General features: G+C 41.1%; 1 protein-coding gene across 2 annotated transcripts in view; it reads left to right on the top strand.

Moving 5' to 3' along the window:
- Positions 1 to 24,617, top strand: part of LOC126215323 (uncharacterized) — a 209,218-nt gene that overhangs the window by 14,238 nt on the left and 170,363 nt on the right. The window contains exon 2 of one of the 2 annotated variants that reach the window (XM_049942004.1): positions 5,697 to 5,839. The exons of the other annotated variant lie outside the window; for it this stretch is intronic. The gene's annotated coding sequence lies outside the window, so the exon portion shown is untranslated. The remainder of the gene's footprint in view (positions 1 to 5,696; positions 5,840 to 24,617) is intronic. 2 annotated transcript variants of the gene reach the window in all.

Genomic DNA, 24,617 nt, shown 5'->3' with positions numbered 1-24,617 from the left:
TTAACCAAGCAAAAATGTTCTGACTGTCTCTTGATTTCAACACAGTGAAATTCACTGTCCTAGTGTGAGATCTGTAAGTGGCAGGCAAATTTCACTGTCCAAGCACTGGAATTTCCTGTCCATTGTAAGCAGCAAGGTGCTTGCTAGATTTAGAAAGGCATGGTGAACCTGACTGTTCATATGTGGCATGATTAAGCAAAGTTACTGAGGCACCCGTGTCCAACTGAAAGTTCACACGACAGTCAGCAATGTGTAAGGAGACAAATAGTTTGTTAGAACGTCGTTGGACAGCCCTCGAGCAAGGATGAGGCACAACCTGTATCTTACTGTTGTCAGAACCCATTGTAGGTTTGGAAAGCACAGCATTCACTGCATCTGCATGAGCCTGTTTCTTCTGAGAGCACGCAATATTGACATTTTTGTGCCATTGCAAACAAATCGCCTGGACCTGATCTTGTTTTCCAAACATGTAACACATTGCATTAGTGATGGGCAATCCTGTCGTTTATTGTGAGCAAAACATCTAGGGCAAGATTTCATTAAGTTCACAAATCTGTTCACCTGTCTATGTGGCTGTCCTGAGTTAATGCGGTGATTACTTTCCAATAACTGAGTTCACTGGGAGACACAATTGGGAATAGCTTTTGTATTAACCTGAACACTGGGGACCCCGGAATCAAAAGAAAGTATTGTAGCTCCACAGTATCTCGAACTCTATGAACTGCACAATGAGCTTCGAACTATGTCAGGTATGTGTAAAATAGTGAAGGCAAGATCAAAAGTACAAGATTCAGTACAAGTCCATGGATAACACACGAGATATCCCATTTAATTGACAAAAAGAGAAAACAAACATGTGTCATATGAAACAGGAACAAGAGAGGGAATGCAGATATCTAAAAAATGATACTAATAGAAAAGTGCAAAACGGCAAAGCAGGAACAACAAGATGAGAACTGCAAGTATGTAGAAGCATGCATGAATTGATGGAAAGTATACAAAACTTATATGAAAATTAAAGAGATATTTTGAGAAAAGAGAAGCAGCTGTATGAATATCAAGGTTCAGGTGGCATTGACAGAAGACTGAAAGATTTCAGTTGCAAAAAGTGCCTGCAGTAGATGACAGTCCCTTATTATTAACGAGATTCTTGAGACAATGAAACTATTCTACTTGGTATACAAAGTACATGAAAGAGGTGAAATTCCAATTCCAAAGATGGTAAGTGCTGACAAATATTGCCATCTTTAATAAGTCATGATTGCAAAATACTGTCACAAATTATTTACAGAAGAACGGAAAAACTGGTAGGAGCCATCTTGGAGGAGATCAGTTTTGATTCCAGAGAAACACAGGAACATTTGAGGATGGGTGATGACATTGTAATTCTGTCAGAGACAGTAGAGAACCTGGAAGAGAAGTTGAATGAAATGGACAGCATCTTGAAAGGAGGATATAAGTTGAACATCAAGCAAAGTAAAACAAGGATAATAGAATGTAGTCAAATTAAATCAGGTGATGCTGAGGGAATTAGATTAGGAAACAAAACACGTAAAGTAGTACATGAGTTTAAAATGTAGACAGGCAATTGAAAGAAAAGCATTTCCGAAGAAGAAAACATTGTTAACTTTGAATACAGATTTAAGTTTAGAAGTCTTTTTGAAATTATTTGTATGAAGTGTTTCAACGTATGGAATTGAAACATAGATGTTAAGCAGTTTAGACAAGAAGAGATCAGAAGCTTTTGAAATTTCGGTGCTGCAGAAGAATGCTGAAGATTAGATGGGCAGATCACATAAATGATAAGGAGGTACTGAATAGAATTAGGGGGAGAAAAGAAATTTGTGGCAAAATTTGACTAGAAGTAGGGATTGGTTTATAAGACACATTCTAAGACATCAAGAAATCATTAATTTCGCACCAGAGGGAAGTGTGGGGGGTAATATTTGTAGGGAGAGACCAAGAGATGAATACAGTAAGCAGATTCAGAAGGATATAAGTTGGAGTAGTTGTCCAGAGATGAAGAGGCTTGCACAGGATAGAGTAGCATGGAGCTGCATCAAATCAGTCTTTGGACTGAAGATCACAACAACAACCTTGAGTTTTGAGTGTGTATATCACAAAATTTGACTAGTGAAACTAAAATGGAATGGCATTAGAGGTCTCCCACATGCATGGATGAAGTCACATCTTAACAACAGAAAGAAAAGGAACACATTAGCAAATGATGCAACAGGAATAAGATAAAATTAAGAAAGAAGAAACATTAAGTACGATGTGCCACAAGATTCAGTGCTTGGCCTACGGTACATCTGTTCATTGTCTGCATAAATGATGTACCTGGGACACTGGAGGACTCTTCAAAAACTGTAATGTTTGCTGATGACACAAGTACATTGATAAAAGATACAAATACAGCCAACCAGACACAGCCAAGAGAACAATGGAACAGGCTTACAACTGTTTCACAGCCAACAGCTTAACCTTTAATCTTGCAGAAACTCATGTTGTGCAATTCCACACAAACAAAAATGAGTCCATGAGAAGAGATCACTGGGCACACACTGGATGAGGTACCACATGTGAAGTTCCTGGGCATCTATGTTCATGATAAACTGAAACAGTACTAACATGTGGGCAAGTTAACAAAAGAGCTCAGATCTGTCTGCTTTTCACTCAGAAATCTCTCTCATTGTGGTGACTTGCATACAAGACTGATTGCATATTTTACATAAGTCACTCAATTTTGTTCTAGAACAATCTTCAAGGGCACTGCAATGGGTGAAGTCAGCAATTCACAACCACAACAGCAGAAGTGGAAATAATTTCCATATAGACTGTGCATCAGACTCTGGGGTTCAGAATGTAGTTTTCTAGTCTGGTGCAAAAGTCTATAAGAGGCCGCCAGAGGACACAAGGGAGGAAACTGAAAATCTCCAAATAAACACAAAGTGGAAGAATATCTGATTAGCAACTCTTTCTACAATTTATCTGAATACTTGGACTCAGGAATGTAAATTCTGCCTAGCTCTAATATTTGTGTCAGATAGATCATATTTTAGCAGTCTATAGACAGCTAATAGTGGTCTGTGTAACGTTGAAATGCTTTCTTTGAAGCAGCTGAGCAGTGTAGAACAAGGAGCAGTTGTTGATTCTAGTGTTAATGTAAATTATTTACGATCAGTGTAACTGAGTCAGCTTCGTGATTCCATGAAAACGTATATTTCTCTTCTTAGCTGGAATAGTATATAAAATGAAGGAAAGGCAATCACTCACCTATAGCTGACTGCTGCCTGGTGCATGGAAACGCGCAACAGAAAAGAGTATTCACACTAACCTTGCTCTTTCTCCAGCAAAAATACACCCATTCACACACACAAGAACACACAGACTAGTAAATGCACACACCTGCGGCTGCAGCGAGACTGACGGTCGATTGTCAGTTATTGAGAGTAGTTACCCAGATAGCTGGAGGTGGGGTAGCAGTAGAGAAGGATGCATGAGATATGAAGCTGGAGAGACAATTCCCAACTGTGTAGGTCAGAGAAACTTAATGGTAACTATACAAATGGCTCACAAAATGAAGTCTCTGTTCAAGTCATTCGTGTCATGACGCACAGCGCATTCGGCGATTAGATGGTGGAGTTTGTGGTTTGCCACACTTTGTTGGTGGACCCTCACAGGAGTAGACACTCGATTACTTATCGTGCCCACAAAGAATGCTGTACAGTAATTGCAGCACAGCTGATGTATGAGGGCAGTCAAATGAAAGCCACACACCTGCCACAATGAGATCGTGGAATGGTGGCATTCAAAAATAATAACCACACATGTTAAGACATTTATCCTACTGGGAGATGAGATAATCAATTCCTGTTTCATAGAATGCAAGTGGCCGCTGACAGACCCACAATGGTAGCCACTCTTGCACTTCCTGATCTGACTGAAACTGAGGTCCATACATGTCTTTCTTCAGGTCGCCAAAGATGTGGAAATAACAACTGAATGGAGGATATTGCAGTGTTTTACAACCAAATCGCTGGAGCGTAGCCTTTGTCTGATTGGCAGTGTGGGGGCATGCATTATTATGCAGTGGAATGATGCAGACTGACAGAATTCTGGCAGTCTGACCACAATAGCCTATAGTGGAAACATCTCCCATCTCTCTCACCAAAGAAATAGAAAGCTGTTCACACAGACTTCAGTAAGGTCACAATGACCTTCTTCTTCGAGTGTAGGGGCCTCTGCTCACTGAGATCCTCGAGTATTGAACCACAATCAATGCACAACACTATGAAGACATTTTGCAGAAACTGTGATACACCGTAAAATCAAAATGCCCAGAAATGCTGTTCGATGGAATCATCCTGTTGCCCAATAATCTTGTTGCTGTTGTGGTCTTCAGTCCAGAGACTGGTTTGATGTTGCTCTCCATGCTGCTCTATCCTGTTCAAGCTCCTTCATCTCTGAATAATGGCTGCAGCCCACGTCCTACTGAATCTGCTTAGTGTATTCATCTCTTGCTCTCCCTTGATGTCTCAGAATGTGTCCTACCAACTGATCCCTTCTTCTAGTCAAGCTGTACCACAAATTCCTCTTCTCCCCAACTCTATTCATTAGTTATGTGATCTACTCATCTAATCTTCAGCATTCTTCTGTATCACCACATTTCAAAAGCTTCTATTCTCTTCTTGTCTACACTATTTATCGCCCATGTTTCACTTCCGTACATGGCTACACTCCATACAAATACTTTCAGAAAAGACTTCCTGGCACTTCAATCTGCACTTGATGTTAACAAATTTCTCTTCTTCAGAAATGCTTTCTTTTACCATAGCCAGTCTACATTTTATATCTTCTCTATTTTGGCCATCATCAGTTATTTTGCTCCCCAAATAGTAAAACTCATTTACTACTTTAAGTGTCTCATTTCCTAATCTAATTCCCTCGGCATTACCTGATTTAATTCTACAACACTCCATTATCCTCATTTTGTTTTTGTTTTTTTTTTATTCATCTTATATCCTCCTTTCAAGACACTGTCCATTCCGTTCAGTTGCACTTCCAGGTCCTTTGCTGTCTCAGACAGAATTATAATGTTGTCAGCAAACCTCAAAGTTTTTATTCCTTCTCCATGGATTTTAATTCCTACTCCAAATTTTTCTTTTGTTTAATTTACTACTTGCTCAATATAAAGATTGAATAACATCAGGGACAAGCTACAACCCTGCCTCACTCCCTTCTCAACCACTGCTTCCCTTTCGTGCCCCTCGACTCTTATAACTGCCATCTGGTTTCTGTGCAAATTGTAAATAGCCTTTCGCTCCCTGTATTTTATATCTGCCACCTTCAGAATTTCAAAGAGTGTATTTCAGTCTACATTGTCAAAAGCTTCCTCTAAGTATACAAATGCTATAAATGTAGATTTGCCTTTCCTTATCCTGATACTAAAATGTAGACTTTCACGGCCGGAAATATCATGTCCATTATAATTATCCGGGCTGTTATGCCGTGGTCGGTTGATGAATTCTGTGTTGATTCCCAATGTTTCATGATATTTCCGGCCATGAAAGTCTACATTTTAGTATCAGACACCTCTACAGGGAGGAGATGTCAAGAGACATGCGATGCCTGGAAGGACTCCAGAAGAAGAGAGTGCAGCTTTTGTGTTCCCTCACATTCCTGTCTCGTTGCAGAGCCATCGGCGTTATACTGAAGTTTCTGAAGATAAAGCGACTGTTCTATTTGGGAAAGGCACAACGCATTTTCAAACCGATTGAGGAGGCCTTACTACGAGAGTGCACTCAGCAGACCCGACGGGACTTGGCAAGCACAAACTGTAAGTTAATGTCTCTCCATATTACGATCAGTAATAAACTGTGCAGCGGTGACTGGGATAAAATTGATAGACTACTGCATGATACCATGGGGAAGCGTATGTTGACAACATCTAGTAGACAGAAGAAGAAGTTTGATAATTTGCTACCTAATCAGACTGTTCGGCATTTGGACGTTTCCCGGACCGTTATCAATTTGTCCAAATGTTCGTTATCTGACGATGAGACATCTGTGCTTGCCAAGGGAGGAAATTTTGCTGTTAGTCCACGTTTTGTGCCCACGGAAGAAATTATAGCCAGTGTAGAAGCAGGAATTCGCAGTGTGGATTCTGTAACAGCTGAAGAAATCCGTATAGAAACAGTGAGAATATTAGCCAATGCAAAACTGCTCAAAAGTAATATAACTGTGGGTGAGAGAAGAACTTTAAAACTCCTGAATGACGATGGTAGTATTTTGGTTCTCCCAGCTGACAAAGGAAGTGCAATGGTGGTTATGGATGTGGCCGACTATCAGAGTAAAATTACTGATCTAGTGGATCCGCAAGCATATAGGAATCTGAATAAGGACCCCACTAACAATGTTCTCAGAACTGTGTCGCAGTTAATAAAAAAGTCCTCCATTGAAGAGAGTGTACAGAAAGGTCTCTGCAATTTGGTTGCGCTACCACCGAGGCTTTATGGATTGCCCAAAATTCATAAAGAAAATGTGCCGTTAAGACCGATACTAAGTGCCATTGGTTCGCCCACCTACTCATTAGCCAAGTTTTTGACTACGCTGTTAAAACCACATGTCGGCCGTTCAGACTCTTATATAAAGAATTTGACACATTTCATCAGCAGATTGAATGGCATAGTGGTCGAGCTGGAGGACATATTGGTCAGCTTCGATATGGTATCGCTGTTTACCATGGTTCCACTTAATGATGTATTGGAACAGCTGGATCGAATTTTTCCTGCCGACATTTCAGAACTGTTTAAGTGTTGTTTGACGACCACATATTTCAAGTGGAATGAACAGTTTTATGAGCAAATGGATGGCGTGGCTATGGGAAGCCCCCTAAGTCCCGTAATTGCAAACTTCTTTATGGAGAAATTCGAAGAACAGGCCTTAGGTACTGCCAGCAAAAAACCAAAAGTATGGTTCCAATACGTGGATGACACTTTTGTGCTGTGGAGACATGGTAGGGAGGAACTAAGCCGGTTCCACGAACATCTGAACAGTATAAACACGAAAATTCAGTTTACAATGGAGGAGGAGGTAGACGGCAAATTACATTTCCTCGGTGTGCTTGTTTTTAGAAATGAAAATGGTAGTTTGGGCCACTCAGTATACCGCAAACCCACGCACACGGACCGTTATTTGCACCGGGATTCGAACCACCACCCACAACAGAAGCGGGGTGTTATCAAGACGTTAGCGGACAGAGCTAGAAACATTTGTGAACCTGAGTTGCTCGACGCTGAGATGGAACATCTCCACAATGCACTAATGAAGAATAGATATTCGTCCGCCGAAATAAAACGTGCGTTGAGGCAGCCACGCAGAAATCATACTGACGTACAGGCTACTGCAAAATCTAAGGTTTTCCTGCCGTTTGTTAAAAATGTAACGGAAAGAATAGGGAGGATCTTGACGAAGCGGAATATTACCGTAATTTACAAGCCCACCAGGAAGATACAGGAATACCTTAAGCCTGCCAAGGACGCTCGCAAACCATTGGAAAAAGCTGGAGTGTATAGGATCCCATGCAGCTGTGGTGATGTTTACGTGGGTACCACTAGAAGAACGGTTTCTAAACGTTTGGAAGAGCACAAGGGAAATTGTAGAAGATGAGAAATGGAATGATCAGCTGTTGCGGAGCATGCTTTCCAGCCAGGGAACCACAATATTCGTTTTGAGGAGACGCAAGTACTAGCAGCCACAAGCAAATATTATGAAAGGCTCTACAGGGAGGCAATCAAAATCGCTAAACACCCAAATAATTTCAACCGAAAGGAGGAGGGCTGAAATTAAACAGTATATGGATGCCAGTGTTAAAGAAGATGTGTACCACCCGTCCACTACTGGGTGATGGCAATGGCGATCGACGGTGACGGACAGTGGCCAATCGCACTGACGTTTTCAAAACACGTGACATCACGCCGCGGCGTGGGAGCGCGCGGACACGGAATTTAGCAGCAGTCAGTAGTGAGCCAGTGGGTGTGTTGGACCTTCCATCGAGTTTTCCTTATCCTATCTTCTAAGATAAGGTGTAGGGTCAGTATTGCCTTGCCTGTTCCAACATTTCTATGGAATGCAAACTGATCTTCCCTGAGGTCATGTTCTATCAGTTTTTCTGTTTGTCTGTAAAGAATTCGTGTGAGTATTTTGCAACTGTGATTTATTGAACTGATAGTTCGGTAATTTTCACACCTGTCTGCATCTGCTCTCTTTGGGATTGGAATTATTATATTCTTCTTGAAGTCTGCGGGTATTTCATCTGTCTCGTAATTCTTTCTCACCAGCTTTTGTCATGGCTGGTTCTCCCAAGGCTATCAGTATCCCTAAAGGAATGTTGTCTACTCCTGGGGCCTTGTTTTGACTTGCCCTCAAGTACGCCTCCCTTGTATAGATCCTCTATATACTCCACATTTCTGCTTTCCCTTCTTTGCTTAAGACTGGTTTTCCATCTGAGCTCTTGATATTCATGTAGGTGGTTCTCTTTTCTCCAAAGGTCTGTTTAACTTTCCTGTAGGCAGTGTCTATCTTACCCCAATAATTCCCACCACGATACTGCCAATGAGATGAAGGCTACACTTCAGCACATGTTTGGAAAACACTGCAACTTCCTCCATACAGACCAGATCCTTCACCGTATGATTTTCACATCCTTGGTGACCTGAAGAAAGACATCCGAAGGCATCAGTTTCAATCAAATAAGGAAGTTGGTGTGGTTGGGAATCCATTAGTGGCCAACCACATTTTATGAAACAGGAAATGATCATCTCATCTCCCAGTGGGGTAAATATCTTAATGCCAGTGGTGATTACTTTTGAATAGAACATTCCATGGACCTGTTATGGTGGGTGTTCAGTTTTCATTTGACTGCTCATATAATGTAGCTGCTTTCACACATGGTCCTGCCTGTGACAACTGTGGTAGGTAGTGCAGGGTGCATTTTTGGGACAGTATCTCACATTTATCAACCACAAAGGAATAATCCATGAGGTGGAGGATTGGGAGTACGATAAGACTGCATTTTATTGGCAGGAGACTTGGAAAATGCAACAGACCTACTAAGGAGACTTCCTACACTACACTTGTCCATCCTTTTTTAGAATGCTGCTGGATGGTATGGGATCCTTACCAGATAGGATGACAGAGTACATCAAAAAAGTTCAAAGAAGGGCGAAATAGGGGAGATGGTCTCACTGAAATGATGGGATGGACATCTTTAAAACAAAGGAATTTTTCACTGTGGAGGAATCTTCTCACAAAATTCCAATGACCAACTTTCTCCTCCAAATGCAAAAATATATCGTTTAAACTGACCTACATAGGGAGAAATGATCATCATGATAAAATATGGGAAATCTGAGCTCGTACAGAAAGATATAAGTATTTGTTCTTTTTGCATGATACACTCCTGGAAATGGAAAAAAGAACACATTGACACTGGTGTGTCAGACCCACCATACTTGCTCCGGACACTGCGAGAGGGCTGTACAAGCAATGATCACACGCACGGCACAGCGGACACACCAGGAACCGCGGTGTTGGCCGTCGAATGGCGCTAGCTGCGCAGCATTTGTGCACCGCCGCCGTCAGTGTCAGCCAGTTCGCCGTGGCATACGGAGCTCCATCGCAGTCTTTAACACTGGTAGCATGCCGCGACAGCGTGGACGTGAACCGTATGTGCAGTTGACGGACTTTGAGCGAGGGCGTATAGTGGGCATGCGGGAGGCCGGGTGGACGTACCGCCGAATTGCTCAACACGTGGGGCGTGAGGTCTCCACAGTACATCGATGTTGTCGCCAGTGGTCGGCGGAAGGTGCACGTGCCCGTCGACCTGGGACCGGACCGCAGCGACGCACGGATGCACGCCAAGACCGTAGGATCCTACGCAGTGCCGTAGGGGACCGCACCGCCACTTCCCAGCAAATTAGGGACACTGTTGCTCCTGGGGTATCGGCGAGGACCATTCGCAACCATCTCCATGAAGCTGGGCTACGGTCCCGCACACCATTAGGCCGTCTTCCGCTCACGCCCCAACATTGTGCAGCCTGCTTCCAGTGGTGTCGCGACAGGCGTGAATGGAGGGACGAATGGAGACGTGATGAGAGTCGCTTCTGCCTTGGTGCCAATGATGGTCGTATGCGTGTTTGGCGCCGTGCAGGTGAGCGCCACAATCAGGACTGCATACGACCGAGGCACACAGGGCCAACACCCGGCATCATGGTGTGGGGAGCAATCTCCTACACTGGCCGTACACCACTGGTGATAGTCGAGGGGACACTGAATAGTGCATGGTACATCCAAACCGTCATCGAACCCATCGTTCTACCATTCCTAGACCGGCAAGGGAACTTGCTGTTCCAACAGGACCATGCACGTCCGCATGTATCCCGTGCCACCCAACGTGCTCTAGAAGGTGTAAGTCAACTACCCTGGCCAGCAAGATCTCCGGATCTGTCCCCCATTGAGCATGTTTGGGACTGGATGAAGCGTCGTCTCACGCGGTCTGCACGTCCAGCACGAACGCTGGTCCAACTGAGGCGCCAGGTGGAAATGGCATGGCAAGCCGTTCCACAGGACTACATCCAGCATCTCTACAATCGTCTCCATGGGAGAATAGCAGCCTGCATTGCTGCGAAAGGTGGATATACACTGTACTAGTGCCGACATTGTGCATGCTCTGTTGCCTGTGTCTATGTGCCTGTGGTTCTGTCAGTGTGATCATGTGATGTATCTGACCCCAGGAATGTGTCAATAAAGTTTCCCCTTCCTGGGACAATGAATTCACGGTGTTCTTATTTCAATTTCCAGGAGTGTATATGAGAATGGAATAATAGGGAATTGTAAAGGTGGTTCAATGAAAACTCTGCCAGGCACTTAAATGTGATTCACAGAGTATCCATGTAGATGAAGATGTAGATGGGGTGGATAAGGATATTCCATACGTTGCATGGGTGACAAAACCCTAATTTGGGTGATGTGGGTAGGAATTGGAGCAGGATATCCCTAATCTCAGGGCAGGATAAGTTGTCTTACTTGAACTTGATTATCTTAGTTGAACTTGACCTGCTTTATTGCTGCCATTTGATCATCACAGTCAGATAAATATTTTAATATGTGGCTCAAATCTATTTTGTGGAACACTATTGTATTCAGAAATAAATTATCAGTTGCTGTTCTCTTCTTGTTGGAACTATTAGTGTGGAGTTCAGTCGAAAGTGGGACATCAGTTAGTATAGAGGCCCCCAGTTAGAACCAACCATGATGAAATTAGCGTTGAAATCTCTGGATATGATTTCTTCCTACTTATTTCTACTATGTCCTATTAGTATCATTTTTAAATTTTAATGAAGTTCAATATGACAGCTTATGAATGCAAGCTTCAGAAAAATAACTAAACAATGATGGGTGCAGTATGAAGTGAAAATGTATCTAATGGATATATGAAAATTCCACTTCAAATTGAAAACTCAAGTAAAATTAATTTACACAATTATAAGGTGCCAGTCTTCACACCATATCAAAATATAGCTCCCAACTTACTCAATATTGCTAAAACTTTTAACACAATAACACTTCCTTGTAGATAACAGTGCCATGTAATAAAGGTAGGACATTAAAATTAACAACTGCTAAGTCATTAACATATAACACAAGTAATGATTGCCTTACCACTGTTCTGTGGGGCACGTCTCGAATTACTTCTGTGCACGGGGCTGTACATCAAAAGGCCAATGCTTCACAACTGCTCGCTTAATTGTGTGTCGGTCCTCCACAATACATCAGAGTGTCTGCACGGCACAGATTTGACACATCCTCAGTATGTTTATGAGGGTATGTGGCATTGCATGACTATGCAGAGATCACACAATTCTGTATTGTGGGCCAGTGGGTCACAGATGTAGAGATGGTGCTTGGTGTCATCTCAGATGTGCTCCACTGGGTCCATATTAGGTGAACTTGGTGCCCAAGAAACCAATTTGCTTTCAATAACCTGTTCTGTGAACCACTGTAGCACAATTCTGGTGTTATGAAATTGCCAGTTATTCTGTTAGCAGATACCATTGTCTTTGAGGGTGTAAACAAGGGAGAAGAGATTAAGATGGCCTGCAATAATGTTCATGTATTCCACAGGTGTCACATTGCCACAAGTCCCACGTAAGCCCAGGTGAATGCCCCCATGGCAAAATACTGCTACCATCAGCCTGTATCTGTGACACGGTGTGTTTTGAGCAGTCATTTGCCCGGATCATAGCGCATCCAAATGTGGTCGTCAACTTTGTGTAGCAAGAAACATATTCATCTGATAAGGTGACATCTTTCCACTGATTCAAGGTCCAGTCACAATGATCCCAGACCCACAGCAATCGTAACTGAAAATGCTATTTGACAATGATACCTGTACCAGAGGTACCTCAAGTACTGTCTCCCTTGCACTAAGTACAGGATCTGTGATTTCTCATCCACTTGATGCAAGTGGCATGTCAGTGGCATGTCAATGGCAGATCTAGCTATCCTGTACAGGGTGGATGAGGACCAGGGAGGACACAGAGTGGTGTACTGATTCCCCTAAGCAACAAGTTTCAGGTCTGTCTTTCACTAAAACTGAAACTGAGCCCGTGGATCTTGCTTTAACTGTTTTGGGGGAACCTGTTTTGTCCAATGTCAGGAGGAGAAAAAATGCAACAGGGCAGGCATCTATTAATCGTCGGCAGTTCAACCTTATTCTGAAAGACAAAAGGCTATTCTAGCAGTCATTAAGGGAATAACGACTGGGACAGAAGGTTGAGAAGACATCCTTGCGTGTAGAGTTTCAACGAAGCTCACAATTTGCAGCATTGTCCCCAGAACTGATCGTGGCTCTTTGGTTCTGAGTTGAGTGTAATGTCTGCATGACTATGCAGCAGAGGCTTTGAAAGTTCTTGACAAGCTAGTCTGTAACTTCCTCGACTTCCACCATAGGGTTGACAATTCTATGGTTCACATAAATGGGATAGGTGTGCACTACACATGAGAGGCTGCTACTTAGGTAGCTAACTGTGTGTGGAATGCACACAAGGGTTGTTTTAGAGTAGGCAGCTCTCCATCCAATCCAGATAATGACAGCTGTATGAATCCTAGAAGTATCAGTGTAAGATCAAAAGAAACGCCTTCCACAGGTGAGAGAATTAAAATTGTAATTGTAAACTGCTGAATCATTCGCAACAAACTGACAGAGCTTGAAGTGCTCATGAAAAGCACTGAATCTCACATAATACTAGGTACAGAAAGCTGACTGAAACCTGAAATTGACAGAAGTGAGATCTTTGGGGAAAATTTAAGTGTACAGGGTGATTATAATTAAAGTTAAACTTTCAAATGCTGTAGAAATAACACCATTGGTCAGAAGGACATCAAATTGCAATGGAATATCCACTGAGGTAGAAATTGTAGTTGCATGTGAGATTGTTTGGACAAGACTCAGTATCAGATGTTGCATAAAATGATAATTGGATCCTTCTATCACATACCAGACTCATCTCCTGATGTAACTGAAAACTTTAGAGAAAACCTCAATTCACTTGAACGTAAGTTCCCCAATCATACTGTAACCATCAGTGGAGACTTTTAATCATCCAACAGTTAATTAGGTAAACTACTGTTTTTTTAGTGGTAGGCATGATAAGACATCCTGTGAAACTTTACTAAATGCCTTCCCTGAAAACTACCTAAAACAGATAGCTAGGAACCCCACTCTTGATCTAAATATATTGTAACAAACAGACCTGAGCTCCTTGAGGATGTTCACATCGAAACTGATATCAGTGATCATGATGCGGATGTGGCAACAATGACTACTAAAGTACAAACGACAACTAAAACAAGCAGAAAGATACACATGTTCAGTAAATTAGATAAAAATCAGTAGTGTCATATCTCAATGCAGAACTTGAAGCTTTCAGCAGATGGCTGGAGCATGGAGAAGAATTCCACCTCAAGTTTAAAAGAACAATTCATAATGGGATGGAACCTCCATGGTATACAGTCACTGTAAAAAAACTTCTAAAGAAACAGAGATTACTGTACAATAGGTATAAAGCAAAGTGTACAGCTATAGATAGAGAGATGCTGAATGAAACACATTTGGCTGTCAAGAGAGGATTGTGTGATGTCTTCAATGACTATGGTGGCAGAATATTGTCAAGTGATTCACAGAACGCAAAGAAATTCTTATTGTATGTAAAGGCTGTTGGTGGCACCACAGTTAGTATCCAGTCCCTAGTGAATAAGACAGGAACTGAAACAGAGGGTAACAAAGCAAAAGCTGAAATGCGCAACTCCATTTTCAAATGTTCCTTTGCAAAGGAAAACCCAGGAGAACTGCCCCAGTTTAATCCTTGTACCACTTAAAAGATGAACAAAATAAGTATTAGTGTCAATGGTGTTGAGTAACAGCAGAAATTGTTAAAACTGAACAAAGCTCCAGAGACCAATGGAATCCCTGTCACATTCTATACTGAATTTTTGGCTGAGTTAGCTCCTCTTCTAACTATAATCGACTGTAGATCCCTTAAACAAAAAACTGTGCCCAGTTCTTGGAAAAAGGCACAAGTCACACCCGTCTACAAGAAGGTTAGTAGAAGCGATCCACAAAACTACTGTCCAATATACTTAACATCAATTTATTGTAGAATCTTAGAACATATTCTGAGCTCAAAGACAAAGAGATATCTTGAAAGAAATGACCTCCTCAATTGATGATGTAAAGTGCAACTCACTCTTTTCTCACATGCCATACTGAAAGCTTTGGATCAAGGCAATCAGGTAGATGCTGTATTTCCTGATTTCCAAAAAGCATTTGACTCAGAACCAACCTACACTTATTGTCAAAAGAACGATCATATGAGATGTCAAGTGAAATTTGTGACTGGATTGAGGACTTTTTGGTAGGGCAGATGCAGCATGTTATCTCGGATGTGTCCCGGGGAAGAGTGTTGGAACCCTTGCTATGTTATATATTAATGACCTTGTAGATAATATTAATAGTAAAATCAGTCTTCCTGCAGATGATGCAGTTATCTATAATGAAGTACTATCTGAAAGAAAATGCATAAATATTCAGTCAGATTTTGATAAGATTTCAAAGTGGTGCAGAGATTGATAACTTGTTTTAATGAAACTTCCTGGCAGATTAAAACTGTGTGCCAGACCGAGACTCAAACTCGGGAGTTCGAGTCTCGGTCTGGCACACAGTTTTAATCTGCCAGGAAGTTTCATATCAGCACACACTCGGCTGCAGAGTTAAAATCTCATTCTGGAACTTGTTTTAATGTTCAGAAATGTAAAATTTTGCACTCAGCAAAATGAAAAATAAAGAAACATAGTATCCTATGATTATAATATCAATGAGTCACTTTTGAAATCGTCCAACTCATACAAATACCTGTGTGTAACACTTTGTAGGGATATGAAATGGAATGATCACATAGGTTCAGTCGTGGGTAAAGCAGGTGGTAGACTTCACTTTATTGGTATTATACTGGGGAAGTGCAATCAATATGCAAATGAGATTGCTTACAAATCACTTGTGTCAATGGTTCTATAATATTGCTCAACTGTGTGGGACCCATTCCAAATAGGACTAGTAAGAAATATCTCACGAAATTGCAATCACCAACTTTCTCCTCCAAATGCAAAAATATTTTGTTGACACCAACCTACACAGGGCAGAACAATCACCATGATAAAATAAGGGAAATCAGAGCCCGTATGGAAAGATATAGGTGTACATTCTTTCTGCGCACTATACAAGATTGGAATAGTAGAGAATTGTGAAGGTGGTATGATGAACCCTCTGCCTGGCACTTAAATGTGATTTGCAGAGTATCCATGTAGATGAAGATGTAGATACAGAGAAGGGCAGCATGAATGCCCACAGGTTCGCTTAATCCATGAGAGAGTGTCACAGAGATGCTGAAGCAACTGAACTGGAAGACTCATGAAGATAGACGTAAACTATCCTGAGAAAGTCTATTAACAAAGTTTCAAGAATTGGCTTTGAATGACTACCCTAGGAATATCCTACAACCCCCTACATATTGTTCACATAAGGATCGATCATGAGGATATGGTTAGAATAATTACTGCAAACACAGAGGCATCAAATAATCATTCTTCCTGCATACCATACATGAATGGAACAAGAAGAAACCCTAATAGTTGATACAGTGGAATGTAGCCTCTGCCATGAATCTCACAGTGGTTTTCAGAGTATAGATGAAGATTTAGATGTAGGTGCTCTTGGATTAACTTAGGAACATGTAGTGTGGAACTGCCCACTCGACAGTGGACACTGGATATTGTACTCTGGAACACTTATACCTGCACAAGTAATATACTCTGCATCCACCCTTCCACAGACTGCTGCCTATCGTGCTTCACAGGGTGGATATTCCTCCAACCTCCATGTTCCGTGGCAAGGCATCACCTACTTGCAGTTTCACGGTCCCTCGAGCACCTCCCACAGATGCTCGTGACAGTAGGACACAAACACCTGACCACCTCTGCCGTTTCCCAGATGATCACTCCCAGGTGCTGCACCATAACAAAGTGATCTTCATCAAACAGAGCACATTAGAAAAAGACTGCTAGATATTATCACATACCAAAATAACAAGAATAGGTTCCCAGCAGTGAGACTGACTTTTGGAAACCAGCTATATGATGTTGTAGGTTAAGGTCCCAGGTATCACACACTGCAGCCATTCAACCTGTTTGGCCAACATTTGCGAGTAATTGATGAAAAAATTTCAGAATTTTGCTTGATGCTCAGAAGCATTAAAAAAGTATCACCTTACTGTCTGCGTGGTGCAATGGATAGGGTAAGGCCTTGATGTGCAGAAGGTTGTGCATTCGCCTCTCGGCAGGTACTTCAATTTTGTTACTGATAAATCTCTATGGAAATGACTTTGGGGAAGATCAGTTTGGATTCTGTAGAAATATTGGAACACGTGAAGCAATACTGACCCTACGACTTCTCTTAGAAGAAAGATTAAGAAAAGGCAAACCTACGTTTCTTGCATTTGTAGACTTAGAGAAAGCTTTTGACAATGTTGCCTGGAATACTCTCTTTCAAATTCTGAAGGTGGCAGGTGTAAAATACAGGGAGTGGAAGGCTATTTACAATTTGTACAAAAACCAGATGGCAATTATAAGAGTCGAGGGGCATAAAAGGGAAGCAGTGGTTGGGAATGGAGTGAGACAAGGTTGTAGCCTCTCTCCGATGTTATTCAATCAGTATATTGAGCAAGCAGTGAAGGAAACAAAAGAAAAATTCAGAGTAGGTATTAAAATCCATGGAGAACAATTAAAAACTTTGAGGTTCGCTGACGACATTGTAATTCTGTCAGAGAGAGCAAATGACTTAGAAGAGCAGTTGAATGGAATGGATAGTGTCTTGAAAGGCGGATATAAGATGAACATCAACAAAAGCAAAACGAGGATAATGGAATGTAGTCGAATCAAGTAGGGTGATGCTGAGGGAATTAGATTAGGAAATGAGACACTTAAAGTAGTAAAGGAGTTTTGCTATTTGGGGAGCAAAATAACTGATGATGGTCGAAGTAGAGAGGATATAAAATGTAGACTGGCAATGGCAAAGAAAGCGTTTCTGAAGAAGAGAAATTTGTTAACATCGAGTATTGATTTAAGTGTCAGGAAGTCGTTTCTGAAAGTATTTGTGTGGAGTGTAGCCATGTATGGAAGTGAAACATGGACAATAACTAGTTTGGACAAGAAGAGAATAGAAGCTTTTGATATGTGGTGCTACAGAAGAATGCTGAAGATTAGATGGGTAGATCACATAACTAATGAGGAGGTATTGAATAGAATTGGGGAGAAAAGGAGTTTGTGGCACAACTTGACAAGAAGAAGGGATCGGTTGGTAGGACATGTTCTGAGGCATCAATGGATCACCAATTTAGTATTGGAGGGCAGCGTGGAGGGTAAAAATCATAGAGGGAGACCCTACCTTCTACCTACTTCCTAAAATTCACAAACCCAATCATCCCAGCCGCCCTATTGTAGCTGGTTACCAAGCCCCCACAGAACGTATCTCTGCCTACGTAGATCAACACCTTCAACCCATTACATGCAGTCTCCCATCCTTCATCAAAGACACCAACCACTTTCTCGAACGCCTGGAATCCCTACCCAGTCTGTTACCCCTGGAAACCATCCTTGTAACCATTGATGCCACTTCCTTATACACAAATATTCCGCACGTCCAGGGCCTCGCTGCGATGGAGCACTTCCTTTCACGCCGATCACCTGCCACCCTACCAAAAACCTCTTTCCTCATTACCTTAGCCAACTTCATCCTGACTCACAACTTCTTCACTTTCGAAGGCCAGACATACCAACAATTAAAGGGAACAGCCATGGGCACCAGGATGGCCCCCTAGTACGCCAACCTATTCATGGGTCGCTTAGAGGAAGCCTTCTTGGTTACCCAGGCCTGCCAACCCAAAGTTTGGTACAGATTTATTGATGACATCTTCATGATCTGGACTCACAGTGAAGAAGAACTCCAGAATTTCCTCTCCAACATCAACTCCTTTGGTTCCATCACATTCACCTGGTCCTACTCCAAATCCCATGCCACTTTCCTTGATGTTGACCTCCATCTGTCCAATGGCCAGCTTCACACATCCGTCCACATCAAACCCACCAACAAGCAACAGTACCTCCATTATGACAGCTGCCACCCATTCCACATCAAACGGTCCCTTCCCTACAGCCTAGGTCTTCGTGGCAAATGAATCTGCTCCAGTCGGGAATCCCTGAACCATTACACCAACAACCTGAAAACAGCTTTCGCATCCCGCAACTACCCTCCCAACCTGGTACAGAAGCAAATAACCAGAGCCACTTCCTCATCCCCTCAAACCCAGAACCTCCCACAGAAGAACCCCAAAAGTGCCCCACTTGTGACAGGATACTTTCCGGGACTGGATCAGACTCTGAATGTGGCTCTCCAGCAGGGATACGACTTCCTCAAATCCTGCCCTGAAATGAGATCCATTCTTCATGAAATCCTCCCCACTCCACCAAGAGTGTCTTTCCACTGTCCACCTAACCTTCGTAACCTCTTAGTTCATCCCTATGAAATCCCCAAACCACCTTCCCTACCCTCTGGCTCCTACCCTTGTAACCGCCCCCGGTGTAAAACCTGTCCCATGCACCCTCCCACCACCACCTACTCCAGTCCTGTAACCCGGAAGGTGTACACGATCAAAGGCAGAGCCACGTGTGAAAGCACCCACGTGATTTACCAACTGACCTGCCTACACTGTGAAGCTTTCTATGTGGGAATGACCAGCAACAAACTGTCCATTCGCATGAATGGACACAGGCAGACAGTGTTTGTTGGTAATGAGGATCACCCTGTGGCTAAACATGCCTTGGTGCACGGCCAGCACATCTTGGCACAGTGTTACACCATCCGGGTTATCTGGATACTTCCCACTAACACCAACCTGTCAGAAATCCGGAGATGGGAACTTGCCCTTCAGTATATCCTCTCTTCTCATTATCCGCCAGGCCTCAATCTCCACTAATTTCAATTTGCCGCCGCTCATACCTCACCTGTCTTTCAACAACATATTATAATATTTAAGTACTTGAAAATGCCAATCTGTTAAGTAAGAAACAAAACATGAAAAAATCTCTCAATACTGACTGTGCAATGGCGTCAAAAATGTATTTTTCTTTACAAGATGTGCATTTTTTTCATTTCTTGGTAATCATCATACAAACATTTAAAACAAAGACTAAACTACTGCACTATGAATGACATAACACAGATGAAGGTTTAACTGAAAGAAGGGATTGTAAATAAAATGAAATTCAAGGAAAATGAGGAATATAAATAATGAATGCAACAACATGGATGAAGAAACAGGATGACAAAACTAAAGAAATTAAATCAAAATTAATGTATAGAGCTAATTAAATTCACATTAACAAAGATTTCAAGTCAAAAAAGTTATAGGGAGAAAAAAGTTGATACAATGATTAACATCATGTGATATAGGTTTAGCAATAAAAAGTTGTATTTAAACCAAAGAACTAAATAAAAATAATAATCAGAGCAATTTCAATAAAGATTTAAAGATGCAAAGATTGAAGTATCTGGCGAGATTTGAACCCGACTTTCTGCATGTTAGGACTTACCCTATCCATTACATCATGTAAACTGTCAATACAATGATACTTTTTAATGCTACTGTCCATCATGCAAAATACCAATTTTTTTTTCAATTACTTGTGAATGAGGGCCCATCAGGTTGAATGTCTGCAGAGTGTGATACGTGGGCTCTTAGCCTGTCACCATACAGATGGTTTCAAAAAGTCAATCCCACCGATTGGCATCTCTCCTTTTAAGCCCTTCACCAGATGCTGACAAATCACACATGCATGCATACCTGCATAAGTCACACACATGGTCACTGTCATCTCTATGCGGTAAGTCCCAATCTGTGTGGAGGATGACAGTGGTGGCCAGTTCCTCCACATCGGGCCATATCATCACTACAATGCTTCGATTCACTGTTCACCTCTGCTCTGCTATACAGGGTGTAACCCCTGATAACTGATAACTGTTACAACATGCCACAGAAGTGTGGAGGAAGTTAAGATGAACAATTTTTATTTATTTATGTACATTCTTTTTTGGGGAGCGATCAATATGATGGCTTTTGCAAATGTCAAGAACAGTTACAAACATAAAATACATTTTGATCTTAGCCTTACAGGTAGTAATTAAACAGTAAATTGATGCTTGTCAAAATACATTACATCATACACATATTAATACAGCTGGTTATTTTTTTATACATTACTTTACAGCTCTTAAACTGAACCGTTTAAAATTTGTTGAGTGAATAGAGAAACTTCTCAATCAAGAATTCTTTTAGTTTTGAATTGAATTGATTTTTATTACTGTTTTTCACATGTCCATTAGTATATGGGCTCTGGTCTCTCATTTTTAATCTTATTCTTTGTCAGTAGTAATTCTCTTTGGAACTGGTGTTGTGGTCGTGTATATCACTACATTTAGTTACTTCAGTTTTCTGTGAGACAAAAAAGTAATTAATTTATAAAGATACAAAGAGTATATAGTGAAGTACTTGTGTTGTCTGAAAACATCACTGCAAGAGTCTTTATAGCCTAGTCCACGTATAATCCTTAACCCTGTTTCTTGTAGCAATAGTACTCCGTTAAGGTGAATGTCTGCAGCACAACCCCATATTTCTATACAGTAGCTAAGATAGGGATAGACTGATCCATATACACAGTTTTAAGTGCGTGAGTGGGCACCATTGTGGACAGTTGGCTAAGAAGATACAGCCCATTGCTGAATTTTTTACATACAGCGTTAATGTGGCTAATCCACTGCAGGTTTGGGTCCAGATGGACCCCTAGAAATTTACGCACGTTTGCTTCCTCTGCCACTATGCCGCATACCTCATTTACACATGAGTGGTGTGAGCTACCAGTTGTAAATATTAGCATCTAGGATTTATTTGCATTGACCTTTAATCCTTGTGCATGAAAATATGAACTTAATTCTAGCATCACATTATTTGCTGAAAATTTCAGTTCCTCACAATCTTTACCAAGAAATAAAATTGAGGTGTCATCAGCATCATTTACAAAGTGCGAGTTAATGGTGTGTACAATGTCATTAATATATGTCAAACAGAGGAAAGGTCCAAGAATCGAGCCTTGAGGGACTCCCTGTGCCACTGTTTCACTTGTGGATTTAAAAGTTAAGATATTATTGTCAATTTGATGTGTAAGTTTGGTACACTGCTTCCAATTCACCAGGTAGGCAGGTAGAAGTTTCATTGATGCATCACTGATATTGTATGCCCAGAGTTTTTTTAATAAAAGCTCATGGTTTACTGAGCCAAAAGCTTTGCTCAGGTCAAGGAATATTCTGGCTGTGTGCATACCCCATTATGTATTGCTATATACTTCATGGAAGGAACTGGTAACAGCAGTGACCGTGCTTAGGTCTTTCCTAAACCCATGCTGCGATTTGGTAAGCATTTTATGTCTTGAGAAAAATGTTGAGAGTTGTGATAGGGTAACTGTTTCAAATATTTTACTGAAAGTAGGGATTAGTGATATCGATCTATAATTTGAAACTTCTTCTTTACTTCCCTTCTTATGGACTGGCTGTATTACACTTATTTTTAAGGCATTTGGGTATATGTTTTCATTAATACTACAATTGATAAAATAGGTAAGGAGTTTAGTTATTTCATTGGCATATTTCTTTAACACCACACTTGAGATATCATCCCATACAGATGAATGCTTGTTCTTTAGCTTTTGCATTGTGTTAAATGTTACCTGTTGATTCACCTCTTTAAATTCGAGCTCTGTACCATTCGTCACATCATTTGGTGTGCCAGCCTGTAGATCTATAAAAGGGGTTGGTTGGTCAAAAGGAGAGATAAAATGGTTATTGAATAAATTACATATTTCATTTGGATCTTTCACAAGATGGCCTGCATGTCTAATACTAACTGGTTCACTCTGTTCCTTGCTGGTGACTGTATTGATTAGTCTCCAGGAGACCTTACCAATGTTGCTCTATTGCATCATTGTTTATCTGTTTCCTCAAGAGTAAAAGGTCTGTCTTAAAAGTTTTTTTTGGCTTGATTGTACTTTTCCTTAAATATATGTAGCTATGTTTCCTTATATAAGCAGTCAAGGTCGTATATATTCTGCCTTAACTTAATCAGCCTAGGTGTAAGTTTCAGCCTAGTATTACTTTCAAGATGAGTGTTGGTATTTACCTTGGTTATTTCTTTGAGAGAGCAGCAGCAGTTGAAATGCTTCCGCACTGTCCTATAAAATTTTTCCCATTTGTTTCCTGGTCATTTAGTTTGGTAAATAGTGTCCAATTTCTCCTCTGCTAAATTAGTTTTGAAGGCAATGATGTTGGTGCTATTCAGGATCCGCTTCTTCTCAATTATCTTAGTTGTTGTTGGTACAACAAACCTTAAATATTGTAACACTTGACAATAGTGATCTGAGTAAAGAAAATCAACAGTTTGAAAGTTAACACTGTCATTTATATTTTTGTTGGCTATTACATAATCTATTGTACTGGAGCTTGACTCTGTTACTCTAGTGTCAGAGTTCACTATATTTGTGATATTATATGAGTTTAATATATCTGTTATTTTCAAATAGGTTATACTACAGGAGTTTGCATCAATATTTAAGTCTCCAACTATGCTAAGGTCAGTGGGGCCTGTTTGTCTAATTGCCCTGTTAAGTCTATCAAGATAGTACAACACATCTGTATTTGGTGGACAGTACATAATAATACCTTAATGTTTAGCTAACCTGCTTGAATGAGTGTTTATGTGGACAACACCAGCCATTTCAATTGTTTCTTCTGTGCAGTATTGTTCAACAAATGAAACTTTCTTAAATGGAAGATGTTCATTTACAAATATTGCCAGCCCACCCCTTTTGTGTTGTTGCCTGCAGTAGCTATCTGCTAAACACATAACCTTCTAATTTGTAATACTCAATTTCATTGTCTTTTAGTCCATGTTCTGTAATTACTAACAAGTGTGGTGAATTCTCATCCACAAATACTTGCAGTAAATTGAGTTTATTCCTGAGATACTGCACATTTAGATGCATTATCCTAAAGGGCACTGATATTTTACAACACTTTGTGACATGGTATTCTGAATCAGTCGAATTATTACACAAGTCTTTAACACTGCACTGTAATGACCATTTACTCACTTCACTTCCAAGACGATTTCTTCAGCATGTGAACAGGATTCTTTCCAATCCAAGGGGTTGCCGACCTTCGTTGAAGGCTTTTACCCAATGTGCCATTGTTCTGTATGGGAATGCTGATTCCTCACATGTCTCTTGAAGACCTTGATGACACTGTCATGCTGTATGACCTCTGGCACATTCAATCTTGATCCAAGTCTATTGTTCCTGTTTCGAAAACATAGTGACACCATTACGTTAGACCGCTCTCTCACAAGTGACTGTTTTTCCCTCGATTGTGCGCACGCCAGTGACGTGGGACAGGCGAGTCCATTTGCTTGGAGGTAAGGTAGGTATGTCAACAATGTGTGCTATCAGCGACAATAGTAGATTCAATTGCATAGTGTATCCACAGCAGTGTTGCCACTATTTAAGTTCCAACCTACGTAATGTTGAAGAAGGCCTTGTTGGCTGGAAGCTCACTTTCTTACAGTCTTTTTGTTGTGCCTATCTGTGACTCGGCATGTCTGCTATATGGTGAGTTTTGAATTATTTGTTTCTATATTTTTAGTATCTGCAGTATGTTTGTTGAGTGACCCCAAAAAAGCAGTACCATACCTAATCATGGATTCAAAGTAGCTTGTACAAGCCACTTTCCATGTGTCTATGTCAGCTGCAGTCGATAATTTTGCACTCCAAATGCAAAGCTGCTCAATATGTTTGCTATGTTTTCAATGTGTGCCTGCCAGCTCAAGTTTCTAAGAACGTGA

Source organism: Schistocerca nitens, chromosome 12 (genome assembly GCF_023898315.1).
Source record: "Schistocerca nitens isolate TAMUIC-IGC-003100 chromosome 12, iqSchNite1.1, whole genome shotgun sequence".
Classification (NCBI taxonomy): Eukaryota; Metazoa; Arthropoda; class Insecta; order Orthoptera; family Acrididae; genus Schistocerca; species Schistocerca nitens.
The sequence above is the reverse complement of the archived record's forward strand: the minus strand, read 5'-3'. Positions and strand labels throughout refer to the sequence as shown.